This window comes from Rosa chinensis, chromosome 5 (genome assembly GCF_002994745.2).
Source record: "Rosa chinensis cultivar Old Blush chromosome 5, RchiOBHm-V2, whole genome shotgun sequence".
Lineage (NCBI taxonomy): Eukaryota > Viridiplantae > Streptophyta > Magnoliopsida > Rosales > Rosaceae > Rosa > Rosa chinensis.
The window spans coordinates 17,255,664-17,279,339 of NC_037092.1; the positions used below are offsets into that span (position 1 = coordinate 17,255,664).

Sequence of the window (23,676 nt, forward strand, 5' to 3'; positions counted from 1 at the left end):
CTACCCTTTCTGGAATGCGATATTTCGTGTTATTCATTGATGACTTTACTCAATTATCTTGGGTTGTTTTGCTTAAGTCCAAAGATTCTGTTTTCTCTGCTTTTACAACATTCCATAGTCTTATTTGTACTCAATATGATGCTCATGTTAAGGTTTTTCATTCCGATAACGGGGGTGAGTTTGTCAATCATTCTTTTCATGATTATTTCCAACAGCATGGCATAATACATCAAACCTCATGTCCACAAACTCCCGAGCAAAATGGGGTGTCTGAACGGAAAAACCGTCATCTTCTAGACATGGCTCGGTCTCTTTTACTCAGTGCTAACATGCCTAAATATCTTTGGGGAGAGGCCGTTTTGTGTGCTTCTCATCTAATCAATCGTCTTCCGTCTACCTCTCTTCAAGGTCATGTCCCACTTGAGGTTTTGTCTCACTACGTTTCTATTCCATCATCTAACACCCTTCCTGCTTGTGTCTTTCGTTATGTTGCTTATGTTCATCTGTATAAAAATCAGAGGACAAAATTGGATGCTAGAGCCCTTAAGTGTGTGTTTGTGGGGTATGGTTCTCATCAGAAAGCCTACAAATGTTATCATCCCCAATCCCAAAATTTTTATGTCACTATGGACGTTACGTTCAATGAAGATGCCTGTTATTTTTCATCTCCTGTGACTCATCGTCAGGGGGAGAAGCCTTGTTACTATGAAGATTTGTTCAGTAGGCAAGATGGGAGGCTTGAGTTCTCTAGTCTAGAGTATTTGGGAACTGCACGTGACAAAGAGACTTTTGGAACAGAAAGTGACAAAGAGGATAGCTGCCCCCTGATGGGTCCCACTTCCAAGGACAGCTGCCCACTGATTGGTTCCCCATCCAACAAACGAAGCACATTGCTCCAACAGGAGCCTAACAACTCCGGCCACCGCGTAAAACAGAACGACCGGGAACCCAATCCACCGATCCATAACGGGTCTGCTTCGGACCTTGCGACCTCAGAGAGGAACGTCCAGTTGGCGTCGGGAGTTGGGTCGCTCGGAGATGGGTAGTCCGGAGATAGGCCGACGATGGATATCGGGTCGGCCGGAGATGGACGTCGGTCATGACAGTTTGCGTCGAGCGTTGGGTCGCCCGGAGATGGGCATCAGGAACGGAGCAGCTGCAGCAGTTAGCTTCCCGGTTCCGTCCAGTCGGCCGGAGATGCAGCAGTTCCAAATTCTGATGAAGGCATGGATACCAGTGGGTTTGATTCAATTGCTTTGCACAGTCCCCTTTCTTCTTCAGAGGTCTTACTTGCCCCAACGTCACCTGAGGTATGTTCTCCTATTTTTTTGTCTAATGACTCTACTCCATCTTCTGTGTCAAAGTGTGTTCCCACCAAGCATATGCCTAGTCGGTCAAACCGTGGTCAGCCCCCCAAACGTTATGAACCCACACTCAATGCAAAAAACTAAATACCCTGTTGCTAATTATGTGTCGACCCATAGACTGTCTAAACCTTATGTTGCCTTTGTGAATCAATTATCTTCTGTGTCTCTTCCTAGTAAAGTGCAGGATGCAATGCAGGATAAGAAGTGGATGCAAGCAATGACAGTCGAGATGGATGCTCTTGAGAAGAATTGTACGTGGGAATTATTATCATTACCTCTCGGAAAGAAGACGGTTGGTTGTCGGTGGGTGTTTACCGTGAAACAAAATTCGGATGGATCGGTGGACAGGTACAAGGCTAGATTAGTAGCTAAAGGCTATACTCAGAAGTATGGGGTGGATTACGATGAGACGTTTGCACCAGTGGCCAAAATTAACACGATTCGGGTACTTCTTTCGTTAGCTGCGAATCTTGATTGGCCTTTGCAACAGTTTGATGTTAAGAATGCATTCTTGCATGGTGATTTGCATGAAGAGGTTTATATGGATTTTCCCCCTGGCTATGGTACCTCTACTAAAGAACAAGTGGTGTGCAAATTGAAAAAGTCTCTTTATGGTCTGAAGCAGTCTCCCAGAACTTGGTTTGGCCGGTTTACCAAGTTCATGAAGAAAATTAGGTACCGGCAGAGCAATTCCGATCACACCTTGTTCCTCAAACGTCAGTATGGTAAAGTGACTGCCTTGATTATTTATGTTGATGACATGGTTGTGACGGGTGATGACTTGGAGGAGATTCAAAGGTTACAAGGTCAGTTATCTTCTGAATTTGAGATGAAAGATTTGGGTAACTTGAAATATTTCTTGGGAATTGAAGTTGCTCGTGGGAAGGATTGTATTGTGTTGAGTCAAAGAAAGTATGTTCTAGACTTGCTGGCAGAAACAGGTATGCTTGACTGTCAACTTGCAGATACTCCTATTGAATAGAACCATCGATTAGCAGAGTATTTGGATCAAGTACCTACAAATAAAGCTAGATACCAGAGGTTGGTCGGACGGTTGATTTATTTATCTCACACTAGACCATATTTAGCTTATGCAGTTAGTGTTGTGAGTCAGTTTATGCATAATCCCATTGAGGCTCATATGGGTGCTGTATTTCGTATTTTGCGGTATTTAAAGTCTGGTCCAGGGAAGGGGTTAATTTTTTCAAAATACGATCACTTAGATATTTCTGGATACACAGATGCAGACTGGGCAGGTAATATTATAGATCGCTAGTCTACTTCGGGCTACTTCACATTTGTAGGTGGTAACTTGGTTACGTGGAAGAGCAAGAAACAGAAGGTGGTGGCTCGTTCTAGTGCAGAAGCAGAGTATAGAGGAATGGCCCGAGGACTTTGTGAGATGTTGTGGTTGAGAAATTTGTTGAGAGATTTAGGGTTCAAGCAGAACAAGGCTATGCCGCTTTATTGTGATAATAAGGCTGCAATTGAAATTGCTCACAGTCCTGTTCAACATGATCGTACAAAACATGTGGAGGTAGATCGACATTTCATTAAAGAAAACCTTGATAGAAAGATCATTTTGTTCCCTTTCGTTCCTACTGAAGAACAATTGGCAGACATTCTCACAAAGGCTCTCTCAAGTAAAGTTTTTTATGACTCACTCACCAAGTTGGGCATCTGTGATCTGTATGCACCAACTTGAGGGGGAGTGTTGGCATGAGTTATTACGTGTATTATTAGGGTTGTATATCTTGTGTATTATTAGGAATATTCTCTTCTATTTTGTTTCCTAATAGGACACGAACACATTGTATCTTGTATATATACTCCATTCTTAGAGAAGAGTAATCATACACATATTAGAAAACCCTAAAACTCCTTTGTTTCTTGGTTCCTTTTGACTTTTTGGGTACGTGACCCTGGCATAATATCCGAGCTCCAGAGAACCTCGTTAAAGGAGCCATTAGAACTGCAGTTCTTCCAAACTGGCCAAACAAACATTAATAGAATAACACAGACTTGTAAGTATTTATTAACACATTTCTAGTTTCTCATTACAAAGATTCATGTAGATGAAAAACAAAGCTCTTAATGACACATATGAAGTACTAGAAATTCCTAATGATAAAATAATCCTACTCACACACACTTGTACTTACACTTTATTATTACTAAACAAATCCACCATACGAAAATTCAACCTTAATTGACCAGGGCGAGCAGCCTTAAGACAAACTAGGCAACTAGCTAGTGATCCTGAATCATCGAACATATATTCTAGACGACAAGTAGAACCGCATTGCAATTAGCTGCATGTCTCTTTGTGCTCTTCCTCATCCATTGTATCACAAATCCCTCTCCCTCTCGTCTCCGGCAAACAAACAACAAACAATCCACAAACCCCCACCACAACCCCAAACACCCCATAGGACAGAACCCCGCCGTTTTCCCTCCCAGCCGCCTCCAGCATCGGGCTGAAAACTCCTCCCAACACCACCGCCTGCCTCACCATCGAGAGAGCCGAGTACCTCACGCACGTTGGGAAGAGCTCAATCGTGAATATAAGCAACACATTCAAGGCTAAAGAAGCACTAAAGAAAGACACAAGCTCTAACCCGATTTGTAACTCTGGACACGGATTAAAACCTTTTAGCACCGAGAGAATGCTACAAGCTCCACTGAGAAAAGTGAAAACCAGTAGCGAGCTTTTCCTGTTCAGTTTCCCAATTAGGAAAAAAGTGACTAAAGAAGCAGGTAGCTCGGACAAGGCGTTCAACGTGACACTCAAGTAAAGGTTGAAGTTCAAGCTCCCCAAAGCTAACGGCAAGCCGTAGTACACCATTCCGATTCCAAATCCCGTTCCCATGACCGCGCAAAGTCTCTGAAAAGCCCATTTTCTCTTTACCAAAACCCCGATTGCAGAGTAGAGATCCACATTCCAAGTCTCTTGCTCGAACGACAAGCTCGAGAAGCTCATGGTTATGCTTGGTGAAATACATTTTAGGGTTGAGATGGCGTCTTCTTTGCGGCCCCGGACGAATAGCCACCGGGGCGATTCTCGGACCAGGAAATGGACGAGAATGGAGTAAAAGAGAGTAGGAATTGAAGTCCAGAAGTAGAGTGTTCTCCATGAGTGGCTTTGATGGGTGTAAGCTATAGCTGGCAGGGAGAGAAACCCTAATGTGAAGCAAAGGAAACCTAGTACACCCACCTGGCCACGCCACCGCTTGCCTACCAGCTCGGTGGACAAGACTAGCGCTGACGTGCCGATGGTGGTGCGGGCGAAGCCGGTGACGAATCTCAAGAAGGAATAGATCCATATGCTGGTGGAGAAGGTGGTGAGGAGGGTGGTGATAGACATCATGAGACACGAGAGGAAGAGCATCTTTTTTCGGCCGAGTGAGGAATTGGCTAGTGTGGGGAGGGCGAGTCCTCCGATCAGGCACCCCATGAAGAAGGAGGAGGCCGGCAGGCCGGTGACGACCGACCCAGAACACTCGAGGGCCCCTTTTACGACGTATTTTGACATCCAAAAACACGCTCTTATAGACCGCGTCGTAAAACTGAACTCAATTTTTCAATTTTATGCACGCCGTAAATGTACTCTTTTGCAGGCCGTAAAATTTTCATTCACGACGTGCTTTGCACGCCGTAAATTTGTTTTACAAAATTTAAAAAAAAATCAATTAATTTCCAGTTGTTCCAGGGTCACCCCAACATTGCAGCCATTAGCCATATCATGTTCAAAGACTTATCGAAACAAAATGGAAGCACAAGATACCAAATGTAAAAGCTGGGGGTAGTGGTGGTTGGAGTGTCGAAGCAACAAGAGGTTCTGTTCTGGCTTCATATGCATCTCCAAAAATATCTCTTGAATCCACTAACCTAATCATGAAAATGATGCCAAAATATAAAAATATGTTTAGGGTCTGATGCATAGTTGCTGGTAACTTGCGACAAATACAGATGAAAGCCGTTGCAACTTACTTGACAAGGTCTGATACTTGGGCGATGAATGCTGAGATTGATGATGCATCTGGAATATTGTTCAAAACCTTTTAAGCAGACATCTTCAGACTTGGTGCTATTTATGGGTGCAGAATTTGAAGGTTTCTCAGCAAAGACCTTCAATTCAAAAGTTGGACCAGAAAAAGAAATTTCAATTCAAAACGTAATTTATCACCATGAGAGGGAAACGTAATTTATGTCATAGAAGTAGTATTATTTACCTGTATACAATTACCTCAAATTAAGTCTGAATTACCTCACATGCCACACAGCAGTAAGCCATAAACATCTGATTCCCTTTAAAGCATAGCCAATTAGTGATGTCTTTCACATCTTTGTAACTACCCTTGCCTAACAGGAAAGTACTTCAAAGAAACATATTGAAGAGTTGGCATAATAAAATTTGTCGAGAATTCAATAACCAAAATATCCACTCAATTATAGGAAAAGAATCGTGGAAATTAACCTGTACATCTGCATCCAGTGGCTGCCAATATCTGAGGCAAGCAATGAGAGGAAAATCAAGCCAGGCCTGCAGTGAACGCGCACCAGAAACTAAGATAAAGATGCATATATGATCACAGCAACATATAAATAAAATGTCTTACCGATATACTTGTGAAAGAATTACCAAAAGACATGCAGTGCTTATCCTGGGATAAAAATCATAAGAATCCAAATTGCAAATGTAGAATACAAAACCATCTGAGTGTGTAGTTGTATATGATGAATTACAAATTAATGTATATAGAAGATAATTTAGCTCATGCCTGTAAACGTGCTCTCACAAGATGAGAACAAACCTCATTCAACATCCTGTGCAATTCATCCCTTGCCTCAACAACACGATCTCTGTCATTGCTGTCTACAACAAAGATAAGACCCTGTTCTACAAGTAATAAAGTATAACACAGAGGTAATGGTAATAAAGTAGTTGTTCCAACTTTACAGTGGAAATTTAACAGCCATTATTGGAAATTTATGACATGGAGCTTGTATTGTTTAAAAGATGAAATACCTTCTACTGTTTCATTAGAATCATTACTGGTGTAAGATAATGTCTTTCTATATAACAGCTATTACCGTGGAGGTGAACCAGAAAACAAGATAGAACTTCAAAGAATAAAAGTATTGCACATACCGATAAGCTGCTTCATTTTCAAAATTGTCATTCAAACTACTGTTCTTTATCAAAAAGCTGAACAACACTATAAGCAAAAAGCTGAACAGCACTATAAGGGATAATCGATATCACTTAACCAGAAAAGAACTTTAAATTATAATGCAATTGAAGAGAGCTTCATAGCCTGGGAAATTAAATTTTGATACACACCGTAACATACCTCAGCGAAACCAATAGCCTTCTTAGCATTTGCTTGCCCAAATCGCACCCCACGAGTCTGCAAACATTTCAACCTATTTTAGACAAGAAACCAAGCTAACCAACCATTATTTCCATCACATTTCACAAAAAGCTCAATATGCTCATCATTTCAAATGCAATCCCTAAATAACATGATTCCTAATACAACGACAAAGTCTAACCATTCAGATTTGGCTTGCCGTGCATCAAGTGGTAAACAATGACCAAGCAATTGCGGGACGGCGACCGCCTCGGAGGTGCTTTGATCGGCTGGACCACCTAATCCACAATAAGCACCTCTAAACAATAATCTCCAAACGGAAACATATTCAATTTTGAAACGAAACACTAGAAATTACCGAGGACGCGGACAATCTAGGCGGTGGTTCCTCCGTCGTCGGAAACAGGAAGCACGTGAGCGACGCGAATGGTTAAATTCTTGAGCTCCTAGCCTCGACGACGCCGTTGAAGGCGGTCTCGCCGAAGAAGACGAGGATGGAAGGTTGGCGGCAGCGGAGGAGGAGCAACGGCCATGGTTAGGGTTCAGACTGTTGCTGAGCTTTTGACAGAAGAGGGAGAGGGAGAGGGAGAGAGTGAGGAGATTTTGAAAGGGAGAGGGAGGAAGTGAGGAGAGTTTGACCAGCGTTTTTATCTCTTTCTATTTTTTTTTTTTTTACATTCGAGAGGGCAGTATATTTTGCCAAAACTTTTGGCGCATTTCGCACAACCATGGCGCACCACCAGAGCACGCCGTTAATGTAAACATAGTTGTACCTTTAATGGCGTGCATATATTGCAGGTCGTAAAAAATGTTGTCAAAACGGATCATTCACAGCGTTCTTTTATTATACATCGTAAATAATATTCATTCACGGCGCGCATTTAATGCACGCCGTAAATCTCGCGTCGTAAATGATTACTTTTCTTGTAGTGAGAGGTGTGTTTGGGCCGATCCCAGTCCCATGAGGACTGTTTGAGAATGATGAGTTGCATGAGCTGGGGTTGTCAGTGAGCTGTTGAGTACAGTGCCACGCGGGCTCGGCATCTGCGAAGACGGTGATGAAAGTTTGCTGGGCGTCGAAGAACTTTGAAAAAGAGACGAGGATGGTTTGGAGGAATTGTGCCCACCCGAAATCTCCGATGCAAAGTTCGATGGTGGAGTCGAGGGAGGGAAGGTGTTTTTGTAGCAGAGGGGGTTCTGACTCGGCTGAGTTGGATTCGGAGAGAAGAGGGGTTGAATCGCCCATTTGGTTTCAGAACTAAAGAACAAGCTAGCTAAATCAAGGTTTTTATGGAATGAGTGAATATAATATCCTGATGAAGGTTTATATAGGAGGATTTCAACGGCATGGTCAAAACTCAAGGTATAGTCAAGATCTATGATCGCTGTACTATGGTTCTGTTTTCAGTCCTTTTTTTCTTCAGATGGGAGAAAATAATAGTACTATGAAGGCAAAGGATTATAAAGTTTTCACTTATAAATACTAATTTGTTCAAGGAAAACCTAATTTGTGTTTAGCCCAAACTCTAGGTTACTTGACCTAGTGGTAATAGGATTTAATTAGAAGGATCTAGAATCCTAATCAATGTAGAATTACTTTCCTTGTATGATTGAGATTCTCTGCATTGTAATCCTCTATATAAAGAGGCCCCTATTATCAATGAGAATACACAGCAAATTCCTCTCAAATTCAGTTTCTCTAAAACACATTATCAGCACGAAGCCCTAACCCTGAAATCCTAAATTCGTAGCCTTCAAATCCCAGAAACCACCGCCGCCCACCTTGAAGATCCCAACTCCAGGAGTCCAGAACCAGCGGCCCCACCCCCAGAACCGGCCGGCAAACCACCGAACCGGCCACCGGAAAAATTAAAGGTTCCCCTGCCCGGTTCAAAGCCTTCCTCACCACCTCCTGCAGCCATACTCAACCACCTGCAGCGTCTACACTCCAGTAACCCGGAACCGGAAATTTCATCACCGGAACGGGCCAAAATTCCACTGAACCGGCCACCGGCATCCTCCAAACCTGAACCGACAGAAGAAGAAAAAAAAAAAAAAAGGAGGGAGGAGGAGGCCCCAGCCCAAGCCCACTTGCTGAAGCCCAAGCCCCAAGCCTAAAAAGTTGGGCCCACGTGCAGCAAGCCACCAAGCCGCCAAGCCTCTCTGCCACGTCAGCAATTCGGTCAACGATCTGTCAACGCCGGTCAACCCTCTGGTCAACGGCCGGTCAACACTTTTCCGGCCAACTTCCGGCGACTTTTCCGGCCAACTTCCGGCAACTTTTCCTGCCAACTTCCGGCCACTTTTCCTGCCAACTTCCAGCGACTTTTCCGACCACTTTTCCGGCCAACTTTCCTGTCAGCTACAGTAACTCCGGCTGCTACAGTAACTTCCGGTAGCTACAGTAACTTTCTGGCAACGATTTTTTTCCGACCATCTTTTTAAGGTAATTTTTCTAAAAGTTCCCGTTTTTGAAGTTTTATTTCAATTTCTTCTTCTTTTCTCGGGGACTTCCAACATCCCTTCTTCTACCCCCCTTTCTTCTTTATAGGGGAGACCAAAAGCCGAACTGTGGGGGTTCGTGCTCACTCCAAGCTTGGAGCTTGTAAAGTCCTCCAAACTTAGAGTTTGTTGAGAAGAAAACGATCGACCACATACATCGTTGTTTCGATCTAATCCAAAACCCCCTCTTGGAATCGGATTTTCTTAGAAGCGACTACGCTCAGAAAATCTCTAATTTCTTGGAAGCGACTACGCTCAGAAATTTAATAGTTTTTCGTGGTAGCCCTTTCGCTCCGAAACTAACCCCAATCTTGTGTTGTTTTTCAGGATGAGTAATCTGAACAAGTTGAACTTCGTTCCACTAGAAACAACTGGCGCAGGATACCATAGGTGGGTCCGAGATGTGCGCCAACATCTTAAGGCTGATGGACTTCTGGGAGCCATCCAAGAGCCTGGTCAGAACGTGCTCTCCATTGAGCAAGCAACTGCTTTCGAAGCAAAACAAGCTAAAGCCATAATTCTCATGACAAGGCACATGAATGACGCGCTCCAAAATGAATACCTCAATGAGGAAGACCCAAGAAAGCTATGGGTAGAACTTGAGCAGCGATTTGGCAACGTTCGTGACTCCCTGCTTCCTGATTTAGAAGTGCGATGGCATAGCCTCCGCTTTTGTGATTTCAAGTCTGTGCTTGATTATAACTCGGAAGCTCTTCGTATCAAGTCTCTGATGGAGTTTTGTGGCTAAGCCATAACTGATACGATGTTGATCGAGAAGACTCTCTCTACCTTCCCCGTCTCTGCACTGATGATTTCAAAGAATTATCGGATTGATGTAAATGCAGGACGTATCACAAGGTTTCATGAGCTCATTGGCGCCATGAACGTAGCTGAAAAGCACGACAATATCCTTGTGAAGAACTATAATGCTAGACCCGTGGGAACTAAGCCTATTCCGGAGTCTAACTATAGTCGCGCCCCTAATGGAGGACGTAAGGAGCGAAACCCTAAGGATAGGGACAATTCTGGACATTCTGGTCCATATGTTTGCCCTAAAGAGGAAGGAACTCGCCAAGAGAGGCGTGCACGGAACCGTGGAGGTCAACGTGTGAAGAGAGAGAGAGGCGGAGCCTCCGACCATGGTGGTAACGCCACCAAGAGGATAGGTCGTCCAAATTGCGCCCCAATGGCGCCTCGATCAAGGGAGCCTGACCATAATGATGTTTGTTTTCGATGTGGATCAACTGAACATTGGGCCAAATCATGTACCGCACCCCAGAATGTTGCAAACGCATACAAGACGTATCGTGAAGCAAGGGAAGCAAATTACATGGCACAAGAAGATCAAGATGGCGATCTAGATCTAAGGGTGGAAGACTACAAGGATCAAGACCCAGAAACTGGCGATTTTGATTAAGTCTTTTTATTTTCCAAGAGTTGTAGGCGATTGCCATATTACTTTTTATTGGATTAGATTTTCTTTGATCATAGAAACATTGATGTATTCCGTTGGCTTATGAATAAAATTTCGAGTTCTTTTCATTATGACTCAATTTTGATTCTGAGCATATGACTTTGTGACTACGATGGCTGGGCCATCAGTATTAATTCAAGGACATGGAATAGCCCAAGTTCCACTTGCCAAATGGCACCTTGATTACAGTTGTCACAGAAACTCTCTACGCTCTTGGGGCAAATAGTACTGTATGAATAGCCAACGAATTCCATGCGAAAATGCATGTAGAGAACGGAAATGAGTTCCTTTGCATTACCTCTAATGATTGCGAACAAAGACGCATCTTAGAGAAGTTTATGTGTCGCTCTAGTGGACTTTATGTCACTATTCGAGCTATTACATCCAATAAAGTTATGAGAGAAGATCTCTTGGACTTAGACACATATTGGCTTTGTCACGACAGGATAGGTCATCCTGGTCATGATATGATGATCCGTCTACAAAAAGACTTCACACGGACACCTTTTACTAAGCCTGTTCTTTAGGGAAATTAGGACTGAGACCGTCCTATGCAAAGGATATAACATTACTCATTCTGTTCTTACAAAGAATCCGTAGGGATTTTGTGGATTGATTCAACCAACTTGCGGACGTTTAAATATCTCATGATGTTGGTTGACACGCAAACACACTGGTCACGTGTTGTGCCATTGTCCACTGGTAATGCTGCTTATGCTACACTCCTAGCACATATCATACAACAATGGGCTCACTCCCCAAATCATCCTATTTAGTCAATTGGATTTGACTATGCTAGAGAGTTTACATCGAAGACTTTCGATGGTTATTGCATTGGGACTAATGTTGGACATTATATTCCCCTGAACACACCCAAATGGTCTCACGGAAACGACTACGATGGTAATCTGAACATTGGTATTGCGCACCAATCTTCTTACATCCGCTTGGGGTGATGCAATATCGCATGCAGCTATGCTAATTCGTCTACTACCTAATGCCACTCAATGTACCTCTGCGTTACAGCTAGTGACTGGGTACACGTCTTTTGTACTTACGCACATTTGAGTGAGCCATTTTTGTGCCAATTGCGCCGCCACAGCGCTCTATGATGGGTCCTTATAGACGAATGGGCAACTACGTTGGATTTGAGACTTCCAACAATCGTCCGCCACTTAAATGCCCTTGCTAGGCGATCTCCTTACCGCTAGATTTGCGGATGTCACTTTGATGAGACAGTCTTCCCGTCGTTAGGGGGAGATAAGAACACGAATGTTCAACAGGAACGACAGGAATTGGCGTAGTCTGTCCCCACTATGTCTCATCTTGATCCCTATTAAAGTGACGAGATCACACAAATATGCTGCAAACATGCCTGCAAGGAAGGACGTCCCTACGAGAGGACGTAAGCGCCACCTTACACGGAGGTAGGCATGGTGCCAATGCCAAAGAGAGTGGCACTCTGGCTTTACAGGCCATGGCCCCAGCTAGGATGCGTGGGAGGCCCGTGGGTTCGAAGGATACTTTGGCACATTCCAATCCTTTGATCATCAAGACTCAAAATCCGTCTCATGAGAATCTTCCGGGTTATGGTTACCGTTGGGGGATGCCTCAATGTTAGAACCTATTCCTGAAAATATAGAGCTCTATGAAACTTACACTAGTGTACATGAGACGTGGGATAGAAACTCCATTATAATTGATGATGTAGTTACGCATTTTGTTGCGCATGAGTTTGCTGAGTCCGATGATATCGAACCACGCTCCGTTGATGAATGAATGCCAACGTAGAGAGTTTTTGGCCTAAATGGAAAGATGCGATCCAGGTTAAGATGGATTCTCTAACGAAGAGGAAGGTTTTCGAGCTAGAGATGCCAACACCTCCTAACATAAAACCTGTTGACTAATGGGTCTTCGTTAGAAAGCGTAGTGAGAAAAAGAGATGGTAATCTCACCTTATGGCGCAAGGCTTCTCACAAAACGCCCTGGAATTGACTACGATGAGACATATTCTCTCGTAGTGGATGTCACTGCACTCTACTACCTTGTCAGTTTGGTAGTTTCCGAATAACTGAACATGCAGCTTACAAATGTGGTCACTACGTATCTCTATAGGGATCTAGATACGGAATATACATGAAGGTTCATGGTGAACTTCATTTACCCAAGTCAAGTGGCTCTAGACCATGGAGCGCGTTTACAAAGAGGTTGAAATGCTCACTAAAGTGACTACTTGATTGGGAAGGGATATGCCCACGCGTTTCTATGACAAGTTTCAGATTCTATCGCGGTTCATGTTGGACATGATCTTCATTAGAAGCCCTTAAAGAGTTAAGGGAAACCGCTGAACATTTGAAATCTGAGTTTGAGATGAAGGATTTTGGGAGAACACGATTATGTCTCGGTTTGGAACTTGAGCATCGTGTCGATAGATGCTTAGGCATTTTTGACAAGGTCAAGCCTTCAAGCACCCCCATGATCGTCCGTAGTCTTGATCCTGAAAAGGATCCTCTTCGTCGAAAGGATGATGACGAAGATGTGCTAGAGGCAAAAGTGCCTTACTTAGTACAATAGGCGCATTATTGTACTTATCTCAATGCACAAGACCGGACATCTCATATGTTGTGAACTTGTTAGCTAGATATAGCTCTGCGCCAACGCGACGCCATTGGATTGGTGTAATAGATATCTTTCGATACTTGAGATGTATGAATGATATGGGCTTGTTCTATCCCTACAAAGAGATGATGGATTCGGACCCATCACACACCAGAAACGCCGCCAACGCTGGCCTGCGTTCTCTATCCCCATCCCAAAACGACATGTGTTTTGGAAGGTTTTGCTGATGTTGGGTATCTCTCTGACCCACACAATGGTCATTCCCAAACTGGTTAAGTGTTCACCATGGGAAAAGACCATGATATCTTGGAGGTCTACAGAACAGACCGTAGTCGCTATATCTTCGAACAATGCAGAGATCATTGCTCTTCACGAAGTGGTTCGTGAATGTATATGGATTGGATCCATAATTACGCATGTTCGAACAATTGTGGTTTGAAGTCTACCACAGATGAGCCTACGAGCATTTAGGATAATGCTACTTGTTTTGAACAAATGAGGCAAGGCTACATCAATAGCGATAACACCAAGCATAATCAGCAACAACAGACACTCCTCGAGATCAAAGTGAACTAGGTTCGATCTGAGGACAGTGAGGCAGACTTGTTTACTAAGTCATTGCCCAATACCACGTTCGAGAAACATGTGGCAAGAATTGGCTTGCGGAAATTATCTGAACTCCCATGATCGTAGTCATCAGGGGGAGGTGCAGACATCAGGGGGAGATGTCTACATGTTCGTCTCGAATCGTGAAGGGTGTGTTGTGCTCTTTTTCCCCTTCGACCGAGGTTATTTTTGTCCCACTGGGTTTTTGTTACTCGGCAAGGTTTTTAACGAGGCAACGAGAGAAGCACCGCGTTTGGGCAACACAAGGGGGAGTGTTCAAGGAAAACCTAATTTGTGTTTAGCCCAAACTCTAGGTTACTTGACCTAGTGGTAATAGGATTTAGTTAGAAGGATCTAGAATCCTAATCAATGTAGAATTACTTTCCTTGTATGATTGAGATTCTCTGCATTGTAATCCTCTATATAAAGAGGCCCCTATTATCAATGAGAATACACAGCAAATTCCTCTCAAATTCAGTTTCTCTACAACATAATTTAAGTTAGTGAAGACAAAATTTATGTTACAAAAAAAGGAAACATGGAGTGTGGTTGTAAAATGAAGAGTGTGGATTTTACTCCTTTTTTGTTTTATTAATTAAAATATGTAATTAATGTTATCCAACCGTCTATTTATGTTGGTGCAAGTACACGTTTATGTTGGTGTAAGTACACGTCAATCAAGAGTCTATTACATTGTTTTGGATTATAAAAGTCTAGGTATTCAATTTGGATTTTAAAAAGTCATTTAAACTTGTGGTATTCAATCAAAATTTTTAAAAGTCTTTATAAATCTGATGGTATTCAAAACTCCAATGATTTTCAAGAATTCTATTAGATGATGGATTGTGAAGGATTCTAGGGTGCTTGGTATAAATATTAAACCCTATCAGAAATCCGGCCTCTAAATGTGAGATTTTGATGTCTTTCTTTTTCTTTCCCACTGTTAAGATCTAAAACAGTAGAAGATGAATAGACGATGAACTATATCCACAGCCATAGACGATGTTAGGGGTACCACTGCTTGGGTGGCCAACCACTCTTGCCACATCATCGTCAACTCCTCAGGTACGTTTCTACTGCGTTCTCACAGCAAAGGGGCTGTCGCCTTTTCTAATCTTGTTAATTCTCTCTTTTTGAATGTGGGAAGGGATTGAGAAAGTGGCAAAGACCATTGACGAAATTCCAAAGGTGAACTAGGATTTCAAAGGGATTCACTATTTTGACATTGGGCCTCACTTGTTCAATACCTGTTTATGTTGGATGCTTTAAAAGTTTAAATTTTTGCTTTTGGCTAGGTGCTTGATATATCTGATAAATTCGCATTCTTTCGTTATTTTGATGTCTGTTTATGGATGCCTATAGGACTTGAAGTATGGATTATTGGTTCTGGAGTTTGGTTTTGCTATGTTAATTATCATTATTTCCTGAATAATGGAGTACAATAGTACAATGGTGGTCTCCTCTGTTAAGTGATACCACACAAGTCTTAAAAGAGGGCTTCCCCTGTGAAGTCATGTCACTCCTGTGTTCCTATATGTAATTATTTGTGACATCTATCTTTTACCAAACACCACACAAGTCTCTATTTTATCTGTACAAGTTTTCGCATAACGAGACTTCAAAAGTCCATGGAGTTATCGCATCTTTTTCCTGATTGAACAATCGTACAGAGAAGTCCTATTTACTTTTCACTTTTTAGTTATATTTTTATTTTCCTATGATAAGGAAAAGGGAATTGATCTTTTGTTTCTTGACATCTTAATTAAATTAGATGTTTGTGGTCTTTTGTTGTCTTTTTGTCATTTACTTGGCTTAATACTCAATAGTCTGGTAAGCTTGTATAGGGTAGCTGATAAAACAAACATCAGCTGTTAGAATACTACTCCTTTCTCTTTGATTTGTTGGATAGGTAGCATCCAATTAAGTTGTCAATTATGTTGATAGATTACCGTCATTAAATGTTACATTGTGCTTGTAGGAGAACGTTTAGATTGGTCAGAATACCCACGCTCCTTGTGAAGTAAATTTAAGTAGGTTTGCCTTTGTCTGTTTAAATTCAAGATATATGGCTAAAAAGGGGTTACGGGGTTAATAAATAAATGATTAAATTCAGTTTACCCCCCCTGAGGTTATTAGCCCCATTCATGTTAGTCTCTGTCAACCACTGCAAGTGGTCTAGTGGTTCTTGCCTAGTTAGGTGTGCTCCCCAACCCAGGTTCGAACCCCAAAGCTGTCAAAGTGGTCAGGCACTGTGCTGCAATGCACAGTTGGAGCATTTCACATGCGCCGAAGGGGTTTATCTTGGGCCTAGGAAGCCCTTTGGGTTCCCCTTGACAAAGTCAAAAAAAAAAAAAAAAAATTGTTAGTCTCTGTCCTCTCAATTTAATCAGTTTACCCCTCAAGCTTTTCAATTCTCCTCAACCGTGTCTATTCCGTCTAATTTGGACGTTAAGTCTGAAAAAAAAAAGCTACTTTAAGGGCTAAAATTGTTATTTTAAGGAAAAAAACACCATGACAAAAAAAAAATTCTTCTGTTTTTTTTTTTTTTTTTTTAAATTCTCTCTCATTGAAGAAGGAGAAGAAGATTTTTTTTTTAAATTGTCATTTCAAGGAAAAAAGACACCATGACAAAAAAAAAATTCTTCTTCTTTTGTTTTAGTCATGGTTTTTTTTTTTTTAATATTTTTTTTTATTTTTAATTCTCTCTCATTGAAGAAGAAGAAGAAGAGAATTAAAAAAAAAAAAAAAACCATGACAAAAAAAAAAAAAAATTTTGTCATTGTGTTTTTTTTTCATTGAAATGACAATTTTAGCCTTTAAAGTGGGCTTTTTTTTGTCAAACTTAATGTCCAAATTGGACGTAATGGATACGGTTGAGAAAAATTGAAAAGCTCAAGGACTAACATGAAATTACTCCTAAACCTTAGGGGGGGTAAATTGAATTTAATCTAGGGAAAATCGTCCGTACAGTACCTGACCTTTGCCCCATTCTAAATTTCAGTACCTCACGTTCAGATAATATTAAAATGGTACCTGAAGTTTTGACCCCGACCGAAAAATGGTACCTGGAGCAGTTAGCTCCGTTACAGAAGTTGATAGTTGAAGGATATATTCGTCTTTTCATGTCTTAATCTAAATTTTTTTTATCTAATTCCTTTTTTTCTATTTCTTTTTCTTTCTCCCTACTGTTACTCTCTCTCTCTCTCTCTCTCTCATTCAAATCTCCTCAGTCTCAACGAAGCCACCGGCTTCGCCGCCTTCTCTCAGATCGGACTCAGCTTTCACCGACCCCAACTCCGACGAAGACTTCGATCTCTCTCTCAAATTCAAATCTCAATTCGGTCTCAACGGAGCCACCGGTATCATTGCCTGTCTCTCAGATCGGACCCAGCCTTCATGGACCCGAAGAATAAATTTACAGGATCAAGGCAACAACAGAGCAAAGCCTTCGATAAACTCACTGACCGCGTCGAAGATCACCAGCTCGATTCGACCCGATTCCAGGAGGCCGTGGCTTCCATCGCTGCCACCTCAGAAGCCAATTTGGAAGCTATGATAAAGAGGGAGAAAGAATTGGCTACTCTAAAGATCAATCCACACGATGTTGAGATAATTGTCATCAACATGTTTCTGGGTTTGAATTGGAACAGTGAGGCAGGAAGTGAGTTTTTAAGGATTTTGATAATCACCTCCTACTTGCTTCTCGTTTCTTCTTTCTTAGTTTTCTTCATTTCAATCATCTGTCCCTTCGTACATTCTTGATTTCTGTTCACAGTTGAAGGCTTTTGGGTTTGTTTGTGCAAATATGGGCGTTCAAGATTTCTGGGTGGTCATCTTTGTTGTTGGGTTTTGCTTCCAAGCTCATGTTTTGAACTCTCATTTTGTGACTTGCAATCTGATTTTTTTTTGAAGAAAATTTTAATCTAATCCATTTGATCAAACCCATTCATGACAAAACTTTAGTTTGTGGTCAAATGATGCCAGCCTAATCCACTTGATGAATTCATTACATGCTTCCTCTTTCCTATCTCGTCTCCGTCTAAAAAGCCATTGACTGACAAATCAAAAATTACAGTAGGAACTTATGCCAACAAAATCATTCAACTGAATTTGCCAATTTCCATCTTCTTTGAATGATTTAAATGCATTGGAGGAGTTCATGGGTGGTCTGCAATGTGTCGTTGGTGGAAGAAGAGGAAGTAGTCTACGAAGGTATGGCACTGACTGGGGGCGCCGAAGGTGGAGCAATTCTGGCATTCCAGAAAAAAAAATTTGTTTTTTTATTATATGAAGAAAATTAAGGAAAATAAAAAATAAGGGCAAATTGGTCATTTAATGATCAAAATATGACAGCTGTCAGCTTCCGTAACGGAGCTAACGGCTCCAGGTACCATTCTTCGGTCGGGGTCAAAACTTCAAGTACCGTTTTGATATTATCTGAACGTGAGGTACTGAAGTTTAGAATGGGGCAAAGGTCAGGTACTGTACGGACGATTTTCCCTTTAATCTATAAATAAAACTGAGGTGATGGAACTAGTTAGTACAGATGCAAGAATATTCAAGTCTTTCCTCTTCACTAGCTGTGGTCATACATCATACTGCATATATCTTTGAACTACAAACCTGGTCACTATCCTTGAAAAGCTAAATTTGTCCACTTTTGTCACCTTTGTGCATTTACTCTGAATTCAATCATGCACTCTTATTTCTTAATCTAATCATTTTACATCTAGGAAGCTTGGCGTGGTTTGATTATATTGAGTTTTGGGAACTTTCCCAGATACAATAAATATGATCGACAATTCTACCTTGAAGATTTACAACATTTTCTGACTTTTGATCATCATATTGTACCTGGTTTGTATTTTTATTATTTTTTTCCCCTTTTGAAATAAGCAAAGATATCCAAGACTGGATTCTCTGCTTGCTCTCTGATGGATATGATGCTGAAGTGTTTATATTAAGGATTAAATTCAGTTTACCCCCCTGAGGTTTGGGCGTAATTTTATATTAGTCCCTGTCCTCTCAATTTAATCAGTTTACCCCTCAAGCTTTTCAATTTTCCTCAACCGTATCCATTCCGTCCAATTTGGACGTTAAGTTTGACAAAAAAGGCCACTTTAAGGGCTAAAATTGCCATTTCAAGGGAAAAAAAACCCACTTTCAGCCCTTTTTTTCATGGTTTTTTATTTTATTTTAATTTCTCTCTCATTGAAGAAGAAGAATTTTTTTTTAATTCTCTCTCATTGAGGGGAAGAAGAAGTAGAATAATTTTTTTTAAAAAAAAATTCTCTTCCTCTTCTTCCTCAATGAGAGAGAATTAAAAAAAAAAAACCATGACAAAAAAAAAAAAGAAGAATTTTTTTTGTCATGGTGTCTTTTTTCCTTGAAATTACAATTTTTTTTAAAAAAATCTTCTTTTTCAATGAGAGAGAAAAAAAAAATTAAAAAAAGATTTTTTTTTGTCATGGTTTTTTTTCCTTGAAATAACAATTTTAGCCCTTAAAGTGGTTTTTTTTTTTCCTTCTCCAGACTTAACATCAAAATTGGACGGAATGGACACGGTTGAGAAGAATTGAAAAGCTCGAGGGGTAAACCCTGAGGTAACTGAATTTAATCCATCTTATATTAATGTACGATCATCAAGGTTTGATTTATTTTTCACCATCAAGATGAGTTCTGCATCAGCATTCAAAACCATTTAAAAACTCTTTAGGTGACGCTGACTAGCAGTCGTAGTTTCAGAAGTCCACTAAGAGTTCATGACAACTGAGAATTTCCAGAGATTGCAAGTTCGAGAAGCATTTAAGTGAAATAGACCTTTTGATTAATGAGGAAGCGAGATGTATTATTGAACTAGTAATATATGGTGCTGATGAAGTTGTCTTAGCTGTTAGATTTCATTGTATATTGTACAATGAAATTGAATAGGACTTGTAAGCTGGCATTGTGACAATTACCATGGTTATCAGTATGTTTTCGACTTTTCCATTATCATTCAAATTAACCTATTATCGTCAAGTATCATTTGCTTTCTTGTTTCTAAACTCCTTTAAGCTTCAGCTAATGCTATATGATCATTGCGTTCCAACTGATGTATGCTTCGGCTGTGTTTTTCTTTTTCTTCGTATGGAACTTTACTTTTGTGTGTTGCCAATATTAGTACAAGGATTTGACTTCTTATATCAAAGTAATATATCAATGTATGTATGTTGTTGTAGTAAAATTTCATATAGTTACTTGTGGAACCTATAATAGTTGCTCACATGGTAAGTGGGTGAAGAAATTGACTGCTTAATTTATCGATTGAACTGAAAGTAAAGTCCTTTGTTTTATGAAAGGGAAATCAGGAATGTAAAAAAAAAAAAAATTGGATCTTCAAGGCTAGGAAAGCAAATTCTAAGAGAGGCACGATATATCCAATCACCAATGTGGTGCGAAAGTTGATTTTGATTCAAGGTTTAAAAGAAAATATTCAAAGTGTATGAACTTATCAAAATCCAAACAAATCTTGGTAATACAATATATTAGAATCTGTATAAATCCATATGGAGTTAAAATAATCTGTGGATTAATTTTGCAGAATTCAAGAGAATCCACAGATTATAAGAAGTCAGACATAATCATTTAAAATCTAGATTGAATATACCCCCTGTAGAGTTTAGTCTAAAGTCAATAATCACGCATCTTTCATTACAAAGAAATGAGCTTTACCCACGTTTTTGTTTGACAGGTTTCTTGAATAGAAAAGGGATCTGACTCCTCTAAAGTATGTGTACTAGTGTGAAGTTAGACATGTACATGTTAATGCAAAGTCTATACTCGTAGTCCGTAAATCTTGTATAATTAGCTGAAAAGACATGATTTATTCCTTTCGGGCCCGACGGGTTTTTTTTTTTTGGCAAAAGTATTTGGGAGGGGGGAGGCAGGTCCCCTGGCCCAGGAACATTATGATCAACCGTTGCTCCGATTACCCAAGACAGGCCTTGGCAGGAGCCCAACTAACATCTGGGCCCTGAGCAGGTTACAATTGGGCCCGGCGGGTTTGATGACGGAGTTGGGGGAGGCCCATTTCGGGTCAGGCGGCCCAAAGTGTCGAGGAGAATCGGTAGATTGGGGCTCTGGTGGAGCCCAAGAGGGAGCCCCGAAAGCCGAAATTGACCCGGGAAGAGGCGGTGAAGCAGGCAATAGGGATATTGCAGCAAGGAGGAGGTGAGGGAGAGAAGGTTGATCGTGAGGGTGGCAGAGGAAGATAGAGGAAGAGAGAGAGGATGAGAGGGAGAGGAGGAGGAAGAGGAAGAGGGAGAGGAGGAAGGGGAAGGAGAGAAGGAGAAGGCAAGGGGATGGGGATGGTGGCATTGCGCAGGGGATTTATCTTGGGGAGAAGCTGGCTAAAAGGCTTGGCCCTAAGGTTATGAATCAGTTGACTGAAGCATTTGAGGATATGAGTGCTCAAATGCTTCCGTCGCCTGTGGATGATGCTTATGTTGATGCATTGGATACCAATTGTATGGTATGGGATTCAGTAGAATGTCCTTGCTAACTGAGCTTAGTTGGCTTTGTAGGAAATGGTGTTGTCTGCTTTTTAGTTTGGGATCATATTTTGTAATGGCGGTTTTATATTGACTTTGGTTTGACTTGGTTTTTGCAGATTGAGTTTGAGCCGGAGTATCTTATGGGGGAGTTTAATCAAAACCCAGATATCGATAAAAAGTCGCCTATTCCTCTCAGGGATGCACTTGAGAAGATGAAGCCTTTCTTGATGGCATATGAGTGCATTCAAAGTCAACAGGAGTGAGAGGTACATTTGCTTTCTCTTGTGTCATTTTTGTCAGCTAATTTTGCTAATGTGCAATGTAGTTCTGTGTGTTCATCTTTATGTGACGTTGTAATATTACAATGTCATAGGAGTTTATTTGGTAGTACTTGAGTTTTGATAACTCAGAGCCTCTTAGGTGTTGCTTTTTAAATATCCAATATTAAGAATTTTGATGGGTTGGAACATGGAATTAGAAAACTTTTTCAAACTCATCAATAACTGTATCTATCTTGAATTTTCCCTACTAGATTGCTATAGTACCTACCTTTTCTTGTTAATGCACAATATGCCATCAAGTTTCATGAATATAAAGGCTCTATCCTTTAATGCATCACCAGATATGTCACAGATTTAGTAAGAGACGGTGATGCTTAACTTATAATGGAACCAAATCCCACAATAAACCGGACCAACCAAAACTAGGCTAAAAATTAACCTACATTTGGTGTTGTCGGGGGCCAAGTAGGATATAGTTTTAGGATATGAGAATTGAGAGAAATTGATGGGAGAAATTGGGTTCCACTATTGATAATAGGAGCCCTATATATAGAGATTACAAAGTATATATTCTAATGATACAAGGAAAACTATTCTGAATAGGACTAAAATTCTAGAATCTTCTCTCCTATTATAATCATAGAACTAATCCTAGTTTGACAAGGCATACTAAATGTCAACATTCTTCAACACTCCCCCTTGTGCCGCTCAAACTTGGTGGTGACGTTGCAATCGTTGCCTTGTTAAAAACCTTGCTCGAGTGAAAAACTCTGTAGGAAAAAAAACAACCTCGAGGAGGAGAAAAAGAGTACAACATGTCCTTCACTCTTCGAGATCGAACATGTAGACATCATGCCTCCCCCTGATGTTGATATCCCCCCCTGATTACTACAATCATGGGAGTTTGGATAGCTTTCTCAATCTGATGCTCTTCACATGTTTCTCGAAGATGGATTTAGATAGCGACTTGGTGAATATGTTCGCTACCTTATCCTCTGATCGGATTTGATTCACTTCAATCTTTAGAAGCGATTGTTGTTACTGATTATAAAAGAACTTAGGCGATATATGCTTGGTGTTGTCGCATTTGATGAAACCTAACTTCATTTGTTCAATACAAATTGCATTGTCCTCATAAATGCATGTAGGTTCATCCGTGGTAGACTTCAACCCACAAGTTCCTCGAATATGTCTAATTACAGACCTTAGCCATATGCATTCGCGCACGGCTTCATGTAGAACAATAATCTTTGCATGATTTGAGGAAGTAGCAACAAGGGTCTGTTTTGTAGACCTCCAAGATATCGCAGTGCTTCCCATGGTAAAGACATAACCTGTTTGGGAGCGACCTTTGTGAGGGTAAGAGAGATACCCCGCATCAGCAAAACCCATCAAAACATCACAGTCATTTTGATGGAGGGGAGGAGGAGAATGTCGGTCACCATGGATGGTGGCGGCGCCGGCGGTGATTTTATGGACAGTGGCGTTTTGCCTTATAGGGTCCGTTCCCAAACTTCCGTCATTCCTCTTCTCTTTGTAGGGATAAAATAGGCTCATATCAATCGTACCTTTTAAGTACCAAAAGATTGTCTTTACACCAAACCAATGGCAGCGTGTTGGTGCAGAACTATGTTGAGCTAACAAGTTCACTGCAAATGAGATGTCTGGTCTTGTACATTGATCTAAGTACAAGAATGCGCCTATTGCACTTAAATAGGGCACTTTGGCCTCTAATAACTCTTCGTCCTCATCCTTTGGATGAAATGGATCTGTTCCAGGCTCAAGACTACGGCCAATCATGAGTACTCACAGGCTTTGCCTACAGTTTCAAGGGCATCCTTTGCAGCTTTAATTTTATCAAGATAAGTCTCAATGTCATCATTCCCTTTCTTTAGATTTTGAAGATTTGACTTTAAC

The 23,676-nt window shown here is 41.0% G+C and overlaps 2 long non-coding RNA genes and 1 pseudogene across 3 annotated transcripts; all 3 read right to left on the minus strand.

Annotated features, from left to right (window-relative positions):
* Nucleotides 1-3,546: 3,546 nt before the first annotated feature.
* Nucleotides 3,547-8,002, minus strand: LOC112166155 (annotated as a pseudogene).
* LOC121049481 lies at nt 5,587-6,449 on the minus strand. 2 transcript variants are annotated; one of them, XR_005800423.1, is made up of 4 exons: nt 6,182-6,449; nt 5,987-6,031; nt 5,845-5,875; nt 5,587-5,743 (listed from the first exon to the last, which is right to left on the minus strand). It is a non-coding gene; the product is annotated as an uncharacterized LOC121049481 (long non-coding RNA). The 2 variants fall into 2 exon arrangements; XR_005800422.1 differs by lacking the exon at nt 6,182-6,449 and having other exon boundaries at nt 5,987-6,151.
* Nucleotides 6,539-7,274, minus strand: LOC121049480. The gene is made up of 3 exons (XR_005800421.1): nt 7,101-7,274; nt 6,924-7,020; nt 6,539-6,794 (listed from the first exon to the last, which is right to left on the minus strand). It is a non-coding gene; the product is annotated as an uncharacterized LOC121049480 (long non-coding RNA).
* Nucleotides 8,003-23,676: the final 15,674 nt, after the last annotated feature.